The sequence below is a fragment of the Aethalodelphis obliquidens genome, unplaced genomic scaffold (genome assembly GCF_003676395.1).
Source record: "Aethalodelphis obliquidens isolate GAN/ISIS:26980383/991018 unplaced genomic scaffold, ASM367639v1 scaffold64, whole genome shotgun sequence".
Classification (NCBI taxonomy): Eukaryota; Metazoa; Chordata; class Mammalia; order Artiodactyla; family Delphinidae; genus Aethalodelphis; species Aethalodelphis obliquidens.
Genome location: NW_020838008.1, coordinates 7055047 through 7079755, shown reverse-complemented (window position 1 = coordinate 7079755; position 24709 = coordinate 7055047). Strand labels below are relative to the sequence as shown.

The following is a 24709-nucleotide window of genomic DNA, read 5'->3' as shown; positions in this document are numbered from 1 at the left end:
AATGACCATTCAATGAAAACTGAACGCTTTCTGTTTATTGCAACAATTTTAAGTAAATCCTTAGTCTCTCAGGTCAGTGGTTTGAAGACGATAGAAAGAAAATTTAAGTCAAATTCTCACTGAGAAAATATTTTACATACAGGGCTTATATGATATTAAAGAGCGCTCAGTGCACTTAAACCCATTTTATATAAGCACAGATGCAAGAAGGGAAGCAATTCCAGAGGAAAACACAATAACAAACATAAGCATAGCATTAAATTCTACCACTGGTTTATATGGTAGAAATTCATACCAGCTGCTGTTACCTGACTGATTTTTCATATTCACTATCCAGTGATGACATTCACATCATTGTGTATGTATGTATGTATGTATACATATATATATATATTTGTAATTATTTTGATGAAAATTTTTGCATGACTTTCATGATCCTCTACTTACCTCCCTTTTTCTCTCCGAAATTATACAAATCAATGTTAATTTTAATGGCACAAAGTTCACTATTTTAGACGGTGCTTTTATCAGTGATAATGTGATCTTCTGAGGGATGTGTGGTGGAAAAGGGCAGAAAACCCTCATGAAAACAGCTCCTTAGAATTTTAATTAGTAAATGCATTTCTATTTTTATAATATTATCCTCACATATTTTAGTTAAAACCTATTACTACTTAAAAATAGTTCACAGCTCTGTTTTTCTTTCTTTCATTGAACTCCTTATGAAAATAACAACCTCTATATTTATAGAATTTTTCAGTTAGGAAATTCAAACTATTTAACAACTATTATACCATGATTATGGCAGAGCAATAAAAATTTGATTATTTAACTTGTGGACTCACAGAATCACAAGATAATTTATCAATCACTCAATTTAGGATTTAAAAACTTCCATAGAATCCTTTTCAAGTGCTGAAATGGTTTTGATAAAAGAACCCTAAATAGTGGAATTCGCACTAGAAAGGTAGTACATCATAATATACTAATAATGCATTTTCCTATTATAATCTTTCTTATGGTTTTCACACATATGCCTTTCTTATTGTCTACCCTTGATACAAAATGAATCTATTCCATCTTTCTCATTATAGCCCTTAAAATATTTAAGCATAGTTAGCATTGTCCCCTGGCTGTCTCCCCATTATCAGGTTTTCCCCATAATTACTCATCTGACATAGCTTGAGTTTTCTCTGCGTTCTGCTCAACCATCTCCATTGGTCTCCATCTGCTCAACCATCTCCATTGGTCTCCACCCTAGCAGCACTCATGGCCCTTCCTTTGGGTTCCAGGGCAGCAGGAGAATGCTCATGTTCCTGGAGTTGTAATCACATCCTTGACTGACATTGAACTGAGTTTGGGGAAATCCCCTAACATTTTAAATTTATTGCCGTGAAGTCCAATCTCCTCTCTGTAATTACATCACTATGTTTTGCTTTGTTTTGTTTTGTTTTTGCGGTACGCAGGCCTCTCACTGCCGTGGCCTCTCCCGTTGCGGAGCACAGGCTCTGGACGCGCAGGCTCAGCGGCCATGGCTCACGGGCCTCGCAGCTCTGCGGCATGTGGGATCTTCCCGGACCGGGGCACGAACCCGTGTCCCCTGCATCAGCAGGTGGACTCTTAACCACTGTGCCACCAGGGAAGCCCCATCACTATGTTTTTAAATATAAGTACAGGATTCTAGATTTACCCCAGTTATTTATTTGATACGGATATACTTATTACTCAAGAACATCCAACTCATGAGAGGAAAAATTTGAAAACTGCTACATTCGTTCTCCATTACATATGATGATCACACCATCCTCTTTTTCACAGACAAAATGAAGTGGAAAAAGAGTAGAAAACATCTAACTACTGAATATAGATCTTCCACTACAGGAAAAAATGGAGGGAGGGAATGTGTTATTCATATTCTTTCTCTTCTTCCTTAATTTGCCGAACAAATAACAATTCTCTGCTTCGTTTTACCTGTATAGACACAGGTTGAACAAGAATTCTAATTTAAGGGAATGAAACTGTCAATAGAATTGTTTCTTGATCAACCGCCATTCATTCGGTCATTGTAGAGCAATGGACCAGGCACTGTATTACATCTTGCTTTGCTTTAGCTGAGAGCACACAACCCAAGTTTTCCATCATTTATATTGAATGCAGTAATTGCTTTTGCTTTTTATTCTTTTCTGTCACATCTTATTTTTCAACTTTACTAATAAAATATGAAGAAAGCCATAGAATGCTACAAATGTGATCTTTTACTTATATCATTTTATTAATAGCACTTGACTTTGGCTGTTAAACTATTAACATATAATTAAAAAGCTGCAATACTGCATTAGCAGAGTAAATGCATTCCAGTGAATAATAATAAACCGTTCACAATTTACTAAGAGCTCAATTTAGCCCAAATTATATTGTTAACAATATGCCTGGTTTACTCACATGAAATTTAAAAAATCATTCTCGAGCATTAACATAAAACACCTTATGCTGTTTATGCACACTATAACTCATAGATGGAGTAGGCAATAGAGATTGCCGAAATGAACATTTAAGCCAGTCTCTTCAGAACAGCTATCAGCGTATCAGCCTTATAAAATGTATGCTCATCTCTCTTCTTTTACCTGTATGTCTCCATTTGTACTTGGGTTGTATTTACAATGATGAAGTAAAATCTGTCATGTTGACCCTAAGTATATAAGGTGTTTCACAGGCTCAATGGTACATCCATAAAATTAACAGAGTTTTACTGTATTATTATCAATAATTGTCTTCAAGTGGGAAAGAGCTCTAACAAACCTTCTGCTCTTTACAGAAATCTCTCTACAGCATTCCCAGGTAATAATCATAAGAAATAACTAACGTTATCTGTGTTGTTACTATATATCACTTTACATCTATGAACATCCATGAGGATTTATAAGGTAGGTACTGAGAGTCAGAGAGGAACTTCCCCACAATCTCCCAGCTAGTGTCAGACAGAGCCAGGAAGAGCATCCAGACTCTTTAGTGGCAGATTTCCTGAGCTTATCCATTGTACTTGACAGCCTTTCAGTCTCTGAGGTTAGGCACGGCCTTTCAGTAACTGCTTAAGCAATTCTGAAGAAGGGACCCTCACTCTCCCTCTAGGCAACACATAGTATTTTGGACATCTCCAGTTTAAGAAGTCCTTCCTTATATTGAATCTGTATAACATACTTATACCTCTTTGTCCTGGCTCAATTTCTTGGAGGAGCACAGAATACCTAAGCGAAATGCCTCTTTCCATGACAGACATTGAAGTATATGAAAAAGGCAATCATATTTCCTTTAAACCTCCTTTTTTTCTAAACGAAATACTTCCTAGTTCCTGCAACTATTTTTCATATGACATAATCTGTAGAAAATATTCCGATTGCTCTCCCCTCACTACAACTGTTTGTCAACAACCATTTAAGTGGAGGCATCAGTTACGAGCTGACCTCGAGAGATTTTCCTGTGACTCTACTCTTCCTCGTCCTGAACGGTAGACCAGAGGACTTAGCACATCTGATTGAATGTTGATCCTTCTGACTTTTCGAAAGCAAACCAGCAGGTCTGTGACATGCATACTATAATGAGGATATGATAAGTATTTTATAGGCTGCTTCAATTAAATGAGATGATGAACATACAATGTGTGGCTCAAATTACAGCACATGCGCTTTAGTGGTAAGCTACTTCCCTAATGAGTCAGCCTAGCTAGCTGCTTGGTCTTCCAACATCAGTGACTGTCATTTTAGATCTGGGAACCCAGGAAGTTCAGGCCACCTCCTGCATGGATGGCAATAGTCAACTGTAGTATGGAACATACCAGGCCCCAAGGCATTTTACCGTCTCATCTTGACCTTGAAATCAAGAAAGTTCTCTAGATTATGGAATCACTGTTCTCAAGCTCATGCCTGAATAATTTATTGCTTTATCTTTATATAAATGAAAGACTATGTATTTAGCTTTAGCGAATTGTATCTTTCAGTATAGTTTAGCTGTAACCTCTGAATCCTTGCTTGGTTATCCAGGAATTAGCTCTCCCTCTCGGAGCAGTGTTATCCTCAGGTTTCATAAGCATGCAACCTTTATCATTTTCAGGGCTTGATAGAAAGGGAAGAAGCGGGACCAATCTCACAGTACTGGCTATGCCCCTAAAGCAGCAGCTGGGCCCAGGGAAGTCAGTCCAGCGAGGAACGGCATCGTAAGGGAAATGAGAAAGAGCAACAGTGCCAGTATAGGATCTCGAGAGCTATAGGAGATCCAACACCCTATTAGGCCACTATAGAGTCTATCACCCTAGCCTATTCTCTGTCTTTGGCATCTGTAAAGAAATCAGATTTCAAAAATCAGTAACCCCAGAAGAATAAACAAGTCTCATCAAGATGACCTTACTGAAAGGTTAATTATGTTCCCAAATAATGGATCTAATAATGGCCCCAGTTATTAAACGTTTATTATGGTCCAGTCCCTTTTATGTGAGTGACTTCTTTTAATCCTCCCAAAAATCCTCTAAGGCAGATATTATTACTACTATATTATTATTTTACAGAAGAGGAAACTAAGCTACTTGCCCAGGACCCCATAGATGGAAAGAGCATTCTCAGGACCCATAACCAACAATCTGTCTCCAGAGTCTATACTCTAGGACATCCAGCAGACTGTTGGTCCATCTTTTAATACAGGAGACAATTTCTAGCCTCCATATTTTTCTAACAACAATTACAACCATAGTTTTATTCTGATTTATTTTTGCCATCTTACATTTCTAGAACATTTTCTTCAACTCTGTGACCTGGGAAGCCCATTACCATCTTGAGTCTCTGAATATTTCTCCTTTGTCAAGTTTAATACCTTACATTTTTCTTTATTGAATCCAACCTTGTTCATTCATCAATGGGCTAAGTATGTAACATGTTCTCAGCATTGTACTAAGAGCTTGGGTGGAATTTCTAAATAGGAAAGCTGTTTTGATTTGTTAACAAAGATCCTAATTATACATTCAATGGGGAGGATAACATATCTAAACAAAGTTGTCTTCAATGAATCATGAAATTATACATCTGGTCTCTATGTAAAAGAGAAGAGCCTAACTCAAAAATATATACACATATTCGTATGTTTAAAGTCACTCTTTCTGCATATAGAAATAAAATGGATGAAGAAAACCTCAGGTTTCCTGCGAGGAAAGTATCCTGTAATTGTCTTTGAAACTCTCTCTTATAATTTAAAGAGCATTGCAAAGTTTCACAAAGGGAAAGAGCAAATCTAAATAAGTGAATTCTGCAATACTTTTGTAGAGTTGGTGGCACAGCTCCATCCGAATCCCCTCAACCATCAAACAAATAAATAAAAACAAGATTATATAGGAAACTTTGCCTAGCAAACACTTTCAGAAAGAACTGTCTCACCCAGACCACCCACCCTTGCCACTAGCCGTGGCTGGTTCCACTATACTTCAGGGCCTTTACTATTGAATCAAATATTCCCTAATCACCGAAACTTCTATCCTTCAGACTCAAATGCATGAGGTTATTGGCAGCCAGAGAATCATCCAGAGCCTCACGTTGCTGCCTAATGCTCCCCAGGCTCTTGTGATGCAGCTGCAAGAGAGAGAGCCGAATGCCAAACCCAGAGCCCAGATTGCCTTGCCTGCACTCTGCCAGCATCAGAGCAGCCCTGGCTCCCCATGGGTGCTCCTGGAGAAATTCCCCAGAAATGGAAACAACAACAACAACAACAACTGCTATCCCTGCCCATTCTTCCTAGGGATGCACTAATTTCAAGGTTTACAGAGATGTATGCATAGAGAGAAGGGGAGGTCAAAAGTCAAGAAAGGGAGTTGGCATCGGCCAACTTTTAGCTTCTTCCCCTAATGGTTGTAGCAGAGCAATGAACCGTACCTCTCCATGACCAACTGTGTAAAGCACAGTTTGAACTTACCCTCTTTCTAGGCTGAAGGGGTGGTGTCCCTGCTCAGTGTTGAGATGGTTCCTCCAGAGTATGGGTTTGTTTGGGGTCCTCTGTTCATCCTCTACCCGTGAGTTAGCTGGAGGTCCAGCTCAGATTCTGAAGACATGGAAGTGTCCTTCTTGAAGTGTAAACATAATTTCTTGTCAACCCACCACCAGTTTTCCAGTGCATAGGACTGAGTTGTGGCTGGTTTCTACATCTGCTCAGAAAAAAGAAAAAGAAAAAAAAGAGGTGAGCAACTACTGCCCCACTTCATCAGTGAACTTCTTGTTCATCATATTTTAGCCAAGATGACTTTCTACATGGAAGAGCAATCAAATAATCACAAATGTTTATATGAGTATTTACTAAGCGCCAGACTTATAACTAAATACTTCCCATTCATTGCCTTGGTCAATCCTATAACCACCCAGTGAGGTAAGTGTTACCATGAGTCTCACATTTCCGATAAAGAAACTGAGACTCAGAGATGATAAGGATTTCTTTAAGGTCACACAGTACTTAAGTGAACAGACCAGAATGTGAGCTAGACCTCAGTAATGGCAGAGCGATATAACTTGAAATAAAAATGCCCTCAGGGCTTCCCTGGTGGCGCAGTGGTTGAGAGTCCACCTGTCGATGCAGGGGACACGGGTTCGTGCCCCGGTCCGAGAAGATCCCACATGCCCCGGAGCGGCTGGGCCCGTGAGCCATGGCCGCTGAGCCTGCGCGTCCGGAGCCTGTGCTCCGCAACGGGAGAGGCCCCAACAGTGAGAGGCCCGCCTACCGCAAAAAAAAAAAAAAAAAAACAAAAAAAAATGCCCTCAGTTTCCTTCTTAATGGGGTAAATGCTTAGGCAATTTAAATACAAATTGAATAGGCTTTCAAATGAAAACTTTTAACATATTTTTGACTTATACAGAGCATAGAAAGAAACTACATAGGGTACAAAAAGGATTTGTAGGACTACATTTTAGGAAGTATTTTTCCTTTGGCAATTTCTCAAACCTAACTTGCTCCAATGATATATTACACCCTGTTTATTATCTACAAAGAGCATAAATAGTTAGAGAAATGTTTTTGACCCCTACCAAAAGCAAATATGACCTCGTTTCCAAACCAGAAACCTTCGTCTGGACTTTGAATACTGATTTGGAAACAAGTTTTTAAAAGAATTAGCTCAAAGCAGCAGGTTTGTAGCTCATATGACATGAGATGATCAATGAGCACATTAGCTGCTAATCTAAGGCATAAAACATGCATGAGCGTTAGCATGGAAATCTAACACGTTCCCACGTTCCCACCCCAGGTGGCACTGGATTTCTAATCCGTTGTTCCATCTAATAGGAATAAACTTAAATGGTTTATTTAGAGCTTCATTTACAAAGTTAATAATTAGGGTGATTTACTCAAAAGGCAGGGGAGGGGGAGGAGGAAGGGGGTCAGCTGAGTGGGGGGTGAAATGGGAAAAAGGAAAAAAAAAGTAATCTTGAAAAAGCGAAACAACATCTTAGGATAATTTTGCCTCAAAAGACATCTCCCACTCTGATGGTAGGGAATCAGGGTTAAAAAAAAAAGCATGACCTCAAGAAGCTGAGTCTTGGTTGGGGACCAACAAATAAATCCTGTTATTTGTTATAGGATATTAGGCAAGTTGTTTAATCTCTCAGACAAAGGTTTCTACATCTCTAAAATGGGAATGATAATACCTGCTTGGCATGGAGTAAAAAAGATAACAAAAGCAAAGTGGTGAATACAATACCTGACACAGGGCAAGTACTCAATTTCTATTGATTCCGCCCGTGAATGGATTCACTAGAAAGTGCTAAGATACAAACGTGGTCCCCTCCTCCTGCTTCTGCAATGCCAGGGTCCGACCTAGTCACAGATTTTGACATGGCACTTTTACCTGCACCCGGTGCTGGGATAATAATTGGATGAGTTTCATTTGACACTATGCAGAATATTGGGCAAATGAGCTTCAGCTAATTAAAACAAACAGCTATCCTGTCTGTCACCCACCTCTCAGGTGACCCATGTTTCTCTATGTACCATTTACGTGATCCAGCTCCAGGCTTACCCTTAACTTTTTAAGGGCCCAGGGCAAGAGTCCAAATGGAAACCCACATACCTAAATATTTAAAACGTATAAAACAGTTAACAAAATTTAAATAAAATAGTTTCTATCCTCTTACCTAAACAAAAATACCTTAATAATGACCTAGAAGGTTAGATTCAAATTCATAACTCTTGGACCCCGTGGGGTTCTGTGCCAGGACACGGAGCTTGGGAAGAGCCAGCTCTTCCTCCTTTACTCCCCACCCTGGCTCTGTCCTCCACTGGATGGCAACTTGCATGCATGTGCAATCCTCCAATACTCACATCCAAACTCCGTCTCTATGCCCACCCTCACAAACAGCCACCCCAAGACCCCATTTCAAGCCCACTCGTGGGCCCACCAACAGCTTGGTTGTACCTCCCCCAAGAGAAAACTCCTCGGAAAGAGACTCATGTGGGCCTTGGAAGCAGGCTCAGGACTACTTAGGCTGGAAATTCCAGTGTCCCGAATATCCAAAGGTTTGTCCGGAAGTGGGGGAGGCAGGCTCCAGGTGGCCGTGAAGACAGGAGGTGGTTCTGAGGACACACGGCACTGTAGAGAAAGAGAGGCAGAGCCAGAGGAGAGCTGAAGAAGAGGCAGCTGAGGCACAGAGCCCTGGGCAAGGGTCCCTTTCCCCCAGCTCAGTAAAACCTGCTTGTTCAGTAGAGTGAACTTATCTCTTCCTCATCCCGGTTGCCGACCTGAGGGGCAGGTGTTAATATCTTCCCTGCCGGGGAGCTGGATACTACCCTTAAGGTAGCTCCAGAGCAGACGGTCCTTCTGCGAAGGGCAGTGTGGCCATTACTATTAACCCTTGTGATTTCACTTTCTACCTTAAATCAGTCTTGCTAATTAGCAGGTTCCACCTTCTTAACAATTAGCTAGACTGGTAAATAATCAAGAGACAGGACAAGCTAATTAACCTTCAGTTTCCTTCCCAGGAATCTATGGAGAATATTTTTCATACATAATGTACTTCAGGGCTTGTGTTTTCAGAGAAAGAATCGTTCGAAGGTGTTTTCATGCCCACCCTTATGATATAGAAACGCGGTCTGCCTCACATGTCTAATCAGCCTTGGCACCCTTAGTATCACTGAAAGGTTTTCTGGGCCGTGGAGAGAATTTCTGCAAGCTGTATGAAGGCCATAATGCTCACTTTTAGAGGGCTGTAAATAGAGCGTACAAGCTACTAACTGCAGTCTGTTATAGACTCATGTTGCTGCCCTAACAGAAAAGAAAGGGAGCTCACCATACCTGCCCAAACCAGACTAAGGCTCTGCAGAAAGACTGGACATTCAGGGACATGTAGCAGCACCTTTAGTTATGACCACATTACTCCATGAATTGGTCCTTGCCTGGTTTCCCCATTCCCACTCACCCATCACTTCTTACCTGCCTCTCAAGGGCTTTCCACCACCAAGGTTCTCAAATCACATTGTAATCACCTGGAGAGCTTTAAAAGTCAGCTCCAGAGATTCTATTTAATTGGTGCAGCCTGGGCAAGGGGAGTTTCAAGAGCTGTCCAGGCGACTCTAATGTGCAGCCGGGTTTCAGTGTCAGCACTCCACCACAGCAGCCCAATCTGCTGGCTCTTTCCCGAACGTATCCAGAACTCTCACCCTCCTGTGCCCTTTCCTTTTGCTTCAGTGTCCCTCTCCCACCTGGAAAACTTCTCATTCTATGAGACTCAGTCAGAGGAAGCTCTGTCCTGAACACTCAGGTCCCCCCATCTGGAGATCCCAGATCACCTCCCATACCCCTTTAACAGAGCTAACAGAGGCCATGTAATTTATGATCCCAAACAACACACTGTTGAATGTAAAAGAAAACACTACTAATAATTATGCTCGGTGACAGGTGTCAACTGGGACTAACGCTGGCCAACTGGAACATCAGATCCCCCTATTTATAGCCCCTATGATATCAATCAGTAATTGCACATCTGCCTGCCTGTCTCCTACTCTTGCTGTGAAAGCCATTAAAGCAGGGATAGCACTTCCTCATCTCTCTAACCTCAGTACCCAACCCAGATTAGATGTTGAATCGATGCTTCCTTAAGAAGCCCTCTATTTTATAATGATTAAATGCATGGACTCTGTTACCAAAGAACATGCGTTCGAATTCCAGCTCTGCCACTTATTAGCTGTGTGACTGGACTATTGTGCTTTAATGACTCTGAAATGGAGTTAATAATAGAATGAATGTATTTAATAGGATTGTTGAAAGGTTTAAATGAGTTGATATATGTAAAGCACCCAGAGAATAGTATTTAAACATAGGAAGCACTGTATAAGTGTTTTTTATTATTTGTAAAAAGAACGGATAAACCAACTGAATAAGCTCCAAGTGCCTCTTTTCTATGGAACCCCTCCAAATGATCACGCCCATAGTGAACGTTCATGATAACAGCTATCCTTCACTGATGAATCACCACGTTCCAGGTGCCATTACGTGCTTTGCATACATTATCCCATTTACCCTTCATCACAGCCCCTACCAGGAAACTATATTATTACACCAAGTTTACAGATAAGGAAAGTGAGGCCCCAAAATGAAGAGGATATCCACAGTCACTGGGTTTTATCTTTCTATAAGAAAAAAGCAACTGAAATCCATTCGCACTGTGAGTTTCCTGTGATTCCTTCGAGAAATAAAAGGGCTTTTCTGAAGTCCCTGTAATCACATAACATACCTAGTTTTTAAAGAGATGGAGAGTGAAAAGGCAATTGCCCTGTAATATGTACTTTGGAAGGAGCTCTTGTTTGCCGCTTTTTGAAGTGTTTTAACAATTCACGAACTAACATTATCAAGAAGATAATATGTACAAAGCAGTATTGGGGGGACTCTGAGGACACCCCAAATTGAAAATCTTCCTCTTACCTCCAAGGAGTTCAAAATCTAGTTGAGAACATAGAGAAAACATTCAATAACACTACAGGATTTAAATAGCAGTAACACAAGGGAGATTCCCAGAGCAACGTGATTAATTTCCCAGGAAGTGGTAGTTTGTACCTGCCATAGGAGGTCAGGGAAGTAAGGACTTCTGAAGAGACTGAGAGTTGTATCTTTAAACATCGCTTCAACAAACTTTCACCGACACCCATCACCTGTCACTCTGCAGCACACTGAAACTGTGGAGATTAGAAAAACAAGAGTGGTGCGCTCAAGGAGCTAAAAGCCCAGAAAGGGAATCAGACGTGTGGACAGATAACGCAAGTGGCGTGAGAATAGTTATGGCAGAGAAGCTATTCTCTGATTTACTGTGGAGCCTAGAGAAGGGCATTCACCCAAACTAGTCTGGGCAAAGTTGGCAGGAGCAAGATGGTGGAAGGTATTCCAGAAAAGAGATTGCCCAAGCTGGTTCTTAAAGAATAAATGAGTTACCAAGGGGGAAAAAAAAAAGGCAGAAAAGTCTCCAAGAGCAGGGCAAATGCATGGGAAAGGGGTGGAGGAGTACGTGTTAAATAAAAAGATATAAAGGGCTTCCCTGGTGGCGCAGTGGTTGAGAGTCCGCCTGCCGAGGCAGAGGACGCGGGTTTGTGTCCCAGTCCGGGAAGATCCCACATGCCGCGGAGCGGCTGGGCCCGTGAGCCATGGCCGCTGAGCCTGCGAGTCCGGAGCCTGTGCTCCGCAACGGGAGAGGCCACAACAGTGAGAGGCCCGCGTACCGCAAAATAAATAAAAATATAAAGGTATTGTATATTTATCAATGAGCTTCTTGAAGAAGGGCATATAGCATGTTATACTCTACTTGAATGTGCCTGGAAACGAAAAAAATACTCAGAATGTTTGCGCTGTGAAAAATATATGTGCCCCGGCACACACGGGCGTGCACACACGAACCGAAAAACATTTGCCAAAGCACAACCTAATCCTAGTTCATATTCATAAGTGGTCTCAAAATCAGCCGTTGTTTTTGTTTGTTAATTTGTTAAACAGTTGTTAGCACAGTCTTCCTCCTAGTCTCTGCCTGTGAAGGGAGCACGCTGACACAGCCCCTGGGGAAATATGAAGGGCCTAAAGGGAAAATAAAACAATACCGCTTTTAGACCCGGAGCTAAGCTTATAGAGCACACTTGCCAGAAGGGAGATTTGGACAACATTTATTTGTCTAGTTTCATTAATAAGTACACATAGCCTATTACTAGAGAGGAAAATATACCCCTAAAGAAGTCATAAACTTTGACAGGAAATGTCATGAAAATACTGATTATACTGCATATGCATGTATATATACCGTATACCTATGTAAAGATATATAATATATACTTGAACCTTCCCATTATCTATGAACGGGTCAATGAAATAATTGATCAGGAGGCAGTGGGGCAGAGTGATTAGCTAGGCTGCCTGGCCTTCGGGCTTTGCTCAGTGTACCAGCCGTATGAGCATTTTTCCTACGATCGCAAGCAACTTCACCTCTCCAAGCCTCAGTGACTTCTTCATCTATAAAATCAAAATAATAATAGAACCCAACACATGTGATTAAATGATGACCCTCTTATGAGGATTAAAGAATATAATTCATACAAAAGTGCTTAGCACAGTGACTGGCATATCATAAGTACTCAAGAGTGGTCTCAGAACTGTTAAACTTATACCAGAAATTATTCCAAAACATAGAAAGTAGGAGACATTTTGAAAGCATTAAAGTGATTAGATGGGGCTGACTAGTCTTTTGGAGGCCAGCTATAAATTCACTCACATAAGAAACTTCTTTTGTAAAGGACCATCCAGTGCTTAAAACGGAGGATCGTTTGTCATACTGCCCTCCATATATTCCTGTCACTTTGACTTGCCTCATTTATATAAATGAGTCCTTAAAAAGGATACCCTGAATCTAATCACTCCTGGAGTCTGAAAAACCATCACAAAGGAAATGGTTACCTCTATAAATTGTTTATAAAATGTAGGATCCCAGCTGACAGACTTGCTGAGAAGTAAGACAATGATACAGTCACCGGCTTGGGTAAAATGCCTATAGTCAAGAATAAGTTGAACAATATGGAATTAATCTAAACGACGCAACTAAGTTGCAATTTATTTTTTAATACTTCCAGCTTTTCCCTTGGACTTATCCATCACCCTGCTCACTCTCTTTCCCATCCTCCTCTCTCCCCTCATTTATACCTTACTCCCAGGGAATCATTTTAAGAGGGAAACTTCACCAAGATTCTGTATTGCTTGTAATGCTTAATGCATACACAAGTAGAAAAGGACATATCTAAAACCTGAGTATAAAAGCAGTCATTCCAGAGCTTGTAATATCTGGAGCTAGATTGTAAATGGTGGAAATTTCAAAGAGGAAGAAACCCCCTCGTGATCAGACTCAAGAAATCATTTAAACTACCAAAAACTTTGATGTGAAACCTTTGTGTTTTGCACATTACAAATGTAAAAAATATGGATCTTTCAATCAGGAGAAGCACAGGCATTGGGTACTATAGTCAAAGGAACCCACATTTCCATATCTAACTTTTTTCCTGTCCTGGAAAGAGAGAATTACTCTTCTGTTGTGCAAATCCACCTACTCAGAGGCATATGATTAAGATGGTAAGCAGCTCAGGTCATCAAGCACAGAGAGCGCCAAAAAACAACAACAACAACAAAATCTAAAACCTAAGGTGAATTATCACTCTTTTAAGCTGTGATTAAGTTTAAAAATAAAACCATCAATGGCTTTTGTTCTACAGTTGAAACCAGAAGTCTACTTTCCCCCCCACTGTCTTCACTTTTGCCTTCAAATAAGATCTTGCAGATCTAAAAGTCTCTTTTGTAGCTTAGGTTTATTAAACCTTGATATGATTCCTCCAGGGCTGAAGATCCTTGTGCTAAACTGCTTACCAAGGGTTTACAGATTCAAATGGTTCTCAGGGGGATTTTTTTCTGCCCAGTTAGTTCTGTTACTGCTGTCTCTGAAGTCAGAGATTATTGAGATAAAACTGGTTAGAAAAAACAAGCCTCTTTAACTTCCAATACCAAATAGGTCAGAAAAGCAGGAATCAGAGGGCTTGGAGTGCTCCCACTTTTATATTATTAAAAGACGTCCTCTGGTAAGTGAAAGCTGTGTTTACTCAATACCAGTTTTCAGAAAGCAAGGTCTCAAAGCGTATTTTCTTTCTTTCCACACGTAACACTCAAAGCACAAATTCTTGATCAAATTCTGGGTTAAACTGGTCTGTGCCACATCATTTATTGACTCAACGGCAAAGTGACTTCTTATGGACTTCACATGGCATATCATGGCAGCTATACAATTCAGCAAGAGAGTTGAAAAGTAAAGACACTGTCTAACATGATTAAGGAAATAAAGAAATAAAACCCCCATGCTCTTTTCTGAGCCGCAAGTTTTATAATGCCTGAAAACTTTGAATACCAATTCAGCCTTAGATTTCTTTCCTAGGTCAGTGATGTAGTCCAGACATTTCTTCCCATTTTTTCCTAGTCATAGAAAACATAAAATTTTATATATGAAACTCCCAATTTCAAGTGGGCCATTGTCTTAAAGTTCTACGTTAACTGATTAAAGCTCAGAAGGTATTTCCCATGGAAACTGTAGCTGTTGACTTCTGAGACGAGTCCACATATGATTATACCCATATTGTATACCCTGTATCTAACCTCTGTTAACAGATGGCTGAATCCCCAGCGTTTAAACACCTTTACCGACAGCACTCACGGCTCCTAAGGCAGTCCATTTCTTTTGCAGGACATCTCCCTTGGTACATTAGCTAAAATCTACTCGCATGCAGCTACAATCTTCCTCTACCTACCACCTGGCAGATCCTCCCATCGTGACTCAGGGAGCCATCCTGCTACTCTTGTCTCCGCTTCTCCACTGTAAATATGCCCAATTCCTTGAATTATTTCTCCTAATGTGGATTCCAGCTCCCATGCCCCCAGATATGCTCCATTTCATTTTTAACGTCATTAAATGAATGAATTTAATGTGATGTGCACAGCTGGAGAGAATGACTGTGTGTGGCCAGCACAGTAGGACACTGATTACCATGGCCTGCACAGTGTGGTTTTATTTTGTTTTACTGAATACTAAGTCACTGAAGGACACAAACAGCTGTTGATAGAACTTTTTTGGGTTAAAGCAGAGCCTCACTGTTTACGATGTGTGGCAGAATGCCTAGTGAGGCAAACTGGTTTTTTTAAAACCAGAGAGGTGAGAACTGAAAATGCCAGCCACTTCTATATCTAGAAATAGAGCCAGCAAATGACCTCCAAATAAATCCTTATTTTCTGGAAGAATCACTTGGATGGCATTCATTGCAAAATTGTAAGGCAAATTGTGTCCATCACTATGGAGAAAAGTATAAAAGGATCTTTGTCTCCATAGCTTGGCCAAGTCTGTTTCTCCCAACATCCCCTGGAGTTTCAAGCTCTGGTGCAGAGCAGGGAAAGAACAAGTTGCATAAAGAACTGGGGGAAGAGCACTTTCTGAGAAGAAAAGGACCCAATGGTAGAAAAAAGCAACCAAGCTCCTGAAATAACAGAACCATGGAGCTACAGAGCAATATGCCTCCTCCTTGCAGTCAAAGGAGGAAAAGAGAACTAGAAGTTTCCATTAGTTGGGACCCAGTGCCCCCCACCCCACCCCCACCCTGGGACACACTTGGGCTCTAAAGAGGACACTGTGGATAAACCCAACTGACGGCTTAGAAGCCCCAGTCAAGTTTCCATGGAAATCCCTTGGCTGAGAACCAAGAGACCCAATACCAGCAGAATAGGATCATCGTCTCTTTAAGAACGACTAGCATCACTAGCTGGATCAGAAGATTTAGCCATTGCAACATCACTGACACAACCGGCAGAAACAATTCTTCCTCACAGGGACTTAAGCCTTTACTAGCATAGACTTAAGAGCTCAGGGTGAAGGCAGGCAAATCTAGGTTTCTTAAACTGGCTCTGCTATTTCCCAGCTCTGTGACCATAAACTTTTTTTAGCTGTCTTGTTCTTCCACCTGTATGGTGAAAAAGTAACATCATCTATCGCCTAAGGTTGCTATGGAAGTTTGGAGAAAATAATACGTTCATAGCTTTAACATATTCTACAGAATCTGATAGAAATATATGTCTTAGCTCTTGTATATCTTTTGTACACTTTTATTGTGCTATATAGTACATATAGAGAAAGGACACATAAATACACAGCTAAATAAATTATTTTAAGCTCTTCTAGGACAGAATCATGTCTGATTCCTCTATGGATTATTCCCAATCCCTGCATCTTATTCATAGGATCTAAGTGAATGAATAAATCTAAATGTATCTTGCTTGCACAAACTGCATACTTCTGAAATAGAACCTCTAAATTATCCTAAACTATGTAATGGGTCATCTTGGCAGAAATAAGAAGTAGGCTACAATCCCAAATATCAATTGTGATTTGCATTAACAAGTTCCTCTAGAACTTGTATGATAAGCAATTGCATACCTGCAGAAATAAACATGAGTATTAGGATACAACAAATGAAAGCTTGGATACCCCAGGTTGCAGTTTCAATATTGATCTGCATATTTCATTCAGTATTAGCACATGGGACTCAAATTGTGTAGCCATCTCTCTCATTAAAATTCATACACTCCCTCTGGAATTCATGGCAGCCATCTGGCCAAATATTTGCTTCTTAGATTTGAAACCCAATTGCATTGAAGTCATTGAATCTCTCAATCAATTACAAAGGATCTGAGCTCTTAGGGTTTACATTGATTGGCCACCATTTTCCTAATGGAGTCATAGCCTCTGTAATTACCTATTTGACAGGAGAGGTGCCTGCTTTCTGAAGGCTATATATCCTAGCTCTTCATTTACCTAAAATGTTAGTTGGCAGCCCTCATAAGAGCATCAGCTACAAAATGTGATTAGAGCTAATGTAAGTGTAACAGAATGATGTTCTCATCTCATCTCCACTTATTGCCTATGGTGGCCACATATTATCCTTTCGCATGGATTGCACTTTTGAAGTAACTTCAATGTACATTTTTATGTTATAATTCATTAACAGCCAAAATTTATGCATTTGCAAACACCTTCCTATGTATAGTCATACTCAAAAAGTGCTGTTTAGTTCAAAACGCTAACATCTCTTTTTCCAAATACAAAAGAGCTTCTGACTGTCAGAACATGAAGCATATTTGACCATGGCTCTTTAATGGGCACAAGGAAAACAATTAAGAACTCCTTCCTAAATATATTGCAAGAAGCAGAAAGAAAACAGCTGTTAGATTCAGACACAATTCAGATTCTAATGTCAATTAAACCACAGATTACCTGCATGGCATAAGTTAAATTTTTTCATCCTTCTGAGCCTGTCTTTTCATTTATAACATTGAGATATTAGTATCACTTTATTTTAATAATTAGAATATTGTTATAATAGTTTTGAAGGGTTAAAATAACAAAAATAGAGCTCCTAGTACCTAGGAAATTAGACACTTGTATTAGTCAGGTTTTGCTTAAAAAAGGAAGCTATAACTATCTTGAAATCTCAGTGGTTTGCGAGAGCAAACATTTGCTTCTTGTTCAGGAATCTTCATGTTGTCTGTGGCTCTGCTGAATGGGTTTGAGCCTACCTGCCCAGTTCAACTGCACTTGGCTCCCATGTGTAGTTTGGGTTCAGATTTGCTCCATAAATCTCTCTATCTGAGATTCAGGATGAAAGAAGAATGCACGTCTCGGGTATGCTCTTCTCACTGTGGACAGCAGAAGTATGAGAAAGCTGGAGGAAATTTGCTCGGACCTCACACACTATCACTTCTGCAAACTTTTAATTGGCCACAGTGAGTCACATGGGCAACCCCCAAAGTCAGTGTGGCAGGCAAGTGTGTTCCGTCCACAGGGAATCCATCCCCAGGACAAGAAAAAAGGAACAACTCTGAATAAATGCTCACTACCACACAATTCAATTCATAGTAGTCATTGCAATTAGCTATTGTATTGATAGCACATTGTGATGCTTCTATCTCTGAAAACATCTGAGATCTGATGGAGGAAGTAATTGAGAGGATGTGACTGCTGGATGACCAATGAACTGGACACAGGCAATCTGAGGCTCCTCTCCTCCTCCCCTTGAAGAGGGGAAAAGAAGAGTTACTTGAAGAGTTCTGGGAAATTCAGTAAGGATGAAAACTAATATTATCAAGTTAAGTATTAGAAATTTAAAAAATAATTATTTTTGAAATTATTGTAATATACCTAAAAGTATTATAAAGCTGCTAAGATTTCTGAGATAATAAGAAATATATAAATGCATGAACGTAAAATAATTACACAAAAAAATTATACTTGGTGTGCTGGTACAGCCAGAAATTAAACAAAAATTTTTTAGAAGGTGTTTCATTCAGAATAACAAAAGTTAAAAAAAAAAAAAAAGAAAAGAAATAATTAAAGAGGTATGAATAACCCAGTTTAAGAAAAAGGCAAAATAAATGAAGTTTAAGACAAAGACAGAGAGAGAGAAGTAGAGAGAAAAATGTAGATAAGCGTACTTATTCCAGAAAAGGAGAACTAAATGTTGCAATCATGTCTAATCTAGTTAATTTAGAGAGTTAATGGAACTCAGTTAAAATCTGATACTTTTGTCTGTGTGTGTGTGAAACTTAGCCAAATGATTCTGAAATTTATTTTGAAAAATAAACAAGGAAAATAGCATGTAATACACTAAAATAACATCAACAGTGTGTAGGAGGAAAGGAAGGACTACCTTAGCAGGTAATAGAATGTGTTATACAGAAACAACAAATAAAACTCCATGTCACTACTATAGAAATGGATATATTCTACAGTGGATTAGAGGAGAGAAAGATTAGAATTAGCCCAAATATATATGAGAACATTCTATATTACAATTACACTTTTGAAAATAAGTAGAAAATGATTATTTTAAATATGAACTGAACTTTTGGGTTAGCAATATGAAAAAGAACAAAGTCATCTGTATTTTTCTCTGAAAAGTAAAGTATCTCATGCGGAGTAAAAATTTAAATACAAAAAAATCAAATCATGGTAAAATTAGCACAATACAATGTGCTTTATCAGATCTCAGAAGAGATGATCATTTTCTCTGCATTACAACAGAAGAAATTGCGAAAGGAATAACTAGAAAGCAACCTGCCTCCCACTCAAAAAAAGAAATTATATGCAAGAAGATGTCCTGGAAACATTAACTATGGAATTAAAACAATGGAAATAAAATATATGTGTGAGAAGAGGGTATTGTTAAGTAAATTATTTTATTTTAATATTTTACAAGAGTATGCAAGTATTTATAAATGACGATCATTAAATCTAGGTAAATTTATTGGGAATGTTTATGATATAATGTTACATGAAAATATGATAAAATTGTACAACCTTTGAAAATCATGTACACTTAATTTAGTACAAGAAGCGATACCTTAAATCATCTGATTAATAACATGTATGGGTTTGTCTATAGGAAACAGACAAATGGTTAAATCTTACTGAGTCCTAATGTCACATTAATAAAATGGGGTTACTTCCTATCATTGTGAAGATTCCATGAGATAGCATAATTAAAGAGATTTGGCTCACAGTCATTGTTGTTATTAGGGAAACTATAGTAGTTACCTTTCAAAAAGTTCCTTAAAATTGTGAAACTACCATTTTATACTACCTCAAAAAGTTGTAAGTGATACGACATTCAACTATCACCTAAGGAAATGAATGCTAGGTGATCATAAATCCTTCATTCTGTACCTTGCCTTCTAGTCACAGGGCTTCAAATTTCCTAGCAATCAACCCCAAAAACTTAAAGCACTTACAAAAATTCAGAAATTTAGCAGTTATAAAAGTCCCTAAGTTGGGGCAAAGGGTCAAAAACTTACCTATGTGAGGGTCTGATTTTTGGTTCACTTCCTTGTTGTTTCCTTGGAAATGAACAAAGATCGTATGTGTTAACTATGTTATTGGGCAACATCGATTATGACCAAAAAAAATGCGAGATAAATTGAATCTAACCCGAGAGAACAATATATCCCTGATATGATGCCAAACTTTGGGCTTCTCTGAATGTGGTGACTCTGGTCTGTCCTCTGTGGGGAATCTAGAAGCCATGCCTATAGAGATGTCACAAGAGATCCTGGCTCCTCTCAGGCATAAGGATTTTAAGCCAAGGCAGCAGTTCAATGTGGATTTCACTTCCTTGTAAGGGAGTTGACCATGGGTAGCTGTGTAGACTGCTGTATAGACTGCTGCAAGGACTCCAGCTGTGGTTTTATCCTACATCCTCTGATTAGACTAATGTCAAGGGTAGCTTATGAAAGTCTGGTGAGTCTGAATGTCTAGTTAAGAGCCTTGATCATGATGGCAGAGTAGGAAGATCCTGAGCTCTCCTCCCACAGACACACCAAAACTACAACTACATATAGAACAACTATCTCTATAAAAACCTGAAGACTAGCAGAAAATATTTTCTAGAACCAAGGATATAAAGAAAAGGCCACATTGAGATGGGTAAGAGGGACAGAGTGACAGTCTAATCAGAACCCCCCCCCCCAAGTTGCAGTGACCCTCAAGCAGGAGCGATATCGCAACCACCAAGGTCCCTCCTGAGGAGCAAGAGGTCCAAGGCCCACATGTGGCTCCCCAGCCCAGGGGACCTGTACTGGGAACATGAGCCCCCATAATGTCTGTCTCTGAAAACCAGAGGGACTTATGTTCAAGAGGGCCAGAGGGCTGTGGGAAACCAGATTCTACTCTTGAAAGTCTCATGTGTAAACTCACTCACTCCAAGTCCCAGTACAAGGCAGCAGTTTGACACCTAGGCCTTACATGAAGGAGATTCACTGGCTAATTTCCTCCAGAGGGGAAGGGATCTGGTGGAACTTTCTACAGGGACAGTAGCACTGGTGGGTACCATTTTTTAAAACTTTCCTTCCACCTAGCTGGCCCAGTGCTGGCAGGTGCCATTTCTGTCACTCTCCATCACCCTGGCTAACACTGTGCACCCCACCCAAGCATTTCCCTGTGGACCAGCCTCCAGCCAAGGTGCCTGCCCCAGGTGATACCTCCAAAGTATCTCTCACTCCGGGGGACCAGACTGGCATGCCAGCATGCTCATAGCAGTCTTGGCCAAGTCTCACAGCTAGTCATGCTGGGAATCACCCCTGTACATCATGGCCAGGCCCTGCAGATATCTGGGCCAGAAGCCAAGCCAACCAGCTTGCACACAGCAATCACAGCCAAACCACAACAGGAGGACACAGGCAGCCCACACAAGGAATATCCCTGGAGATGCTGGCTCTGGAGACCAAGGAGGAGTGTATCACTGGGCCCAGAGGACAACTTCTACACAAACTCATTCTTTCAAAACTGGGAGATGTGGCTGATAAACCTAATACATAGAGTTAGGTAAAATGAAGAGACACATACCTTCCAAATGAAAGAACAAGACAAAACCTAAGGAAAAGAACTAAACAAAATGGAGATCAGCAATTTACCAGATAAAGAGTTCAAAGTTATAAAGATACTAACCAAACTTGGGGGAAGAATGGATGAACTCAATGAGAACTCCAACAAAGAAACAGAAAATATAAAAAGAACCAAGCAGGACTGGAAAATACAATAACTGAAATAATAAAATAACACTAGAGGTAATCAACAGCAAAGTAGAAGATGCAGAAAAATGGATCAGCAATCTTGAAGGCAGAGTAGTGGAAATCACAGAATTGGAAGAGTAAAAAGAAAAAATAATTTTTAAAAATGAGGATAGTTTAAGGGACCTCTGGAACAACACTGTTTCCTAACATTCACATTATAGGGATCCCAGACGGAGAAGAGAGAAAGAAAGGGACAGAAAAGGTATTTGAAGAAATAATGACTGAAAACTTTCGTAACTTGGTGAAGGAAACAGATATACAAGTACGGGAATCACAGAGAGTCCCCAAAAGATGAAGATACTAAGACACATGATAATAAAAATGTCAAAAGTTAAAGAGAGAATCTTAAAAATAATAAAGAGAAAAACATCTAATTATATACAAGAAAATATCCATAAGACTTCCAGCCAATTTTTCAGCAGAAACTTTATAGGCCAGAAGGAACTGACAAAATATATTCAAAGCACTGAAAGAAAAAAACATACAACCAAGAATACTCTACCCATCAAGGTTATCATTCAGAATTGAAAAAGAGATAAAGAGTTTTCCCAGACAGGCAAAAGCTAAAGGAGTTCATTACCACTAAACCATCCTTAAGAGAAATGTTAAAGGGATTTCTTTAAATGGAAAGGAAAGGCAATAACTAGAAACAAGAAAATGATAAAGAAAGAATCTCACTGGCAAAGGCAAACAAATAGTAAAGGTAGTGGATCAACCACCTATAAAGCTAGTATGAAGTTTAAAAGACAAAAGTAGTAATGTTATCTATATTGAAAATAACTAGTTAAGCAATACACAAAATATGTAAAATATGGCATTAGAAACATAAACATGGTAGCCTGGAGGAGTAAAATACAGTGCTTTTAGAATGCACACAAACTTCAGCAACCACCAACTTAAAATAGACTGCTATATACATGTGTCATAATATATGAATCACATGTCAACCACAAACCAAAAGCCTATAACAGATACACAAAAATAAGTAAATAAATAAAGAGAAAGGAACACAAATACAACACTAAAGAAAGTCATCAAATCATGAGAGAAGAGAACGAAAGGAGAAAAGAACAGAGAACCGTAAAAGTAAACAGAAAACAATTAACAAAATGGCAATAAGTACATACCTATCAATAATAACCTTAAATGTAAATGGAGCAAATGCTCCAATCAAAAGACATAGAGTGGCTGAATGGATACAAAAACAAGACGAATATATATGTTGCCTACAAGAGGCTCACTTCAGATCTAAAGACACACACGGACTGAAAAGGAAGGGATGGGAAAATATATTCCACGCAAATGAAAAGGAAAAGAAATCGGGGATAGCAATACTTATATCAGACAAAATAGACCTTGAAGGCTGTTACAAGAGACAAAGAAAAGCATTACTTAACAATAAAGGAATAAATCTATCAAGAGCATATAACACTTGTAATTATCTATGCACCCAACATAGGAGCACATAAATACATAAAGAAAATATTAACAAACATAAAGGGAGATAGTGACAGAAATACAATAACAGTAGGGGACTTCAATACCCCACCTACATCAATGGATAGATCATCTAGACAGAAAATCAATAAGGAACTATTGACCTTAAACAACATATTAGATAAGATAAACAAATATACATAAAACATTCTACCCCTAAACAGCAGAATACACATTCCTTTCAAGTACACATGGAACATTCTCCAGTACAGATCACATACTAGGCCACAAAATAAGTCTCAATAAGTTTAAGAAGACTGAAATCATACCAAGCATCGTTTCTCACCAGAGTGGCATAAAACTAGAAATCAATTACATGAAGAAAAAAAATACAGACAAGTGGAGGTTAACAACAGGTGACTAAACAACCAATGGGTCAACAAAGAAATCAAAGAGGAAATAAAAAAAATACCTTGAGACAAATGAAAATGGAAACACAAGCTCCAAAATCTATGGGATGCAGCAAAAGCAGTTTTAAGAAAGAAGTTTGTAACAATACAGTCCTACCTTAGGAAACAACAAAAATCTCAAAAAACGCAACCTTACATCTAAAGGAACCAGAGAAAGAATAAACAAAGCCCAAAGTTAACAGAATGAAGGAATTAATAAAGATCACAGTATAAATAAATAAAATAGAAACTAAAAGAACAATAGAAAAGGTAAATGAAAATAAGAGCTGGTTCTTTGAAACAATAAACAAAATTGATATCCAGACTCACTGAGAAAAAAAGAGACAGCTTAAATAAGTAAAATCAGAAATGAAAGATAAGTTACAACCAATACCACAGAATACAAAGGATCGTAAGAAATTACCATGAACAGTTAGATGCCAACATATTTGAGAACCTAGAAGAAATGAATAAATATCTAGAAACATACAATATTCCAAGACAGAATCAGGAAGAAATAGAAAATCTGAACATACTGATGCTTAGCAATAAAATTGAATTAATAATAAAAAAACTCCAAACAAACAAAAGTACAGGATCAGATGGCTTCACAGGTGAACTCTACCAAACATTTAAAGAAGAGTTAATACGTATCCTTCTCAAACTATTACAAAAATTGAAGAGGAAGAAATGCTTCCAAACTCAATCTATAAGGTCAGCATCACCAGATAAAGACTACAAAAAAAAAGAAAAGAAAAGAAAATTACAAGCCAATAACCCTTATAAACACTGACACAAAAATCCTCAACAAAATATTTGTAAACTGAATTCAACAATACATTAAAAGGATATTACACAATGATCAAGTTGGATTTATTCCAGGGATGCAAGGATGGTTCAATATCCACAATTCAATCAACATGATACATGACATTAACAAAACAGAGGACAAAAATTATATGATTATCTCGAGATGCAGGAAAAGCATACAACCAATTCAATATCCATTTATGATAAAAAAACTTTCTACAAAATGGGTATAGAGGGAACATACCTCAACATAATAAAGGGCATATATGAAAAATCTACAGGTAACATCATACTCAATGGTGAAAAGCTGGAAGTGTTTCCTCTA

General features: G+C 38.9%; 1 long non-coding RNA gene across 1 annotated transcript in view; it reads right to left on the bottom strand.

Moving 5' to 3' along the window:
• The window catches only part of LOC113610628 (uncharacterized), a 156871-nt gene that overhangs the window by 73156 nt on the left and 59006 nt on the right, over positions 1-24709 (bottom strand). Inside the window, exon 2 of the long non-coding RNA XR_003429155.1 lies at positions 5950-6178. This is a non-coding gene — a long non-coding RNA (uncharacterized LOC113610628). The remainder of the gene's footprint in view (positions 1-5949; positions 6179-24709) is intronic.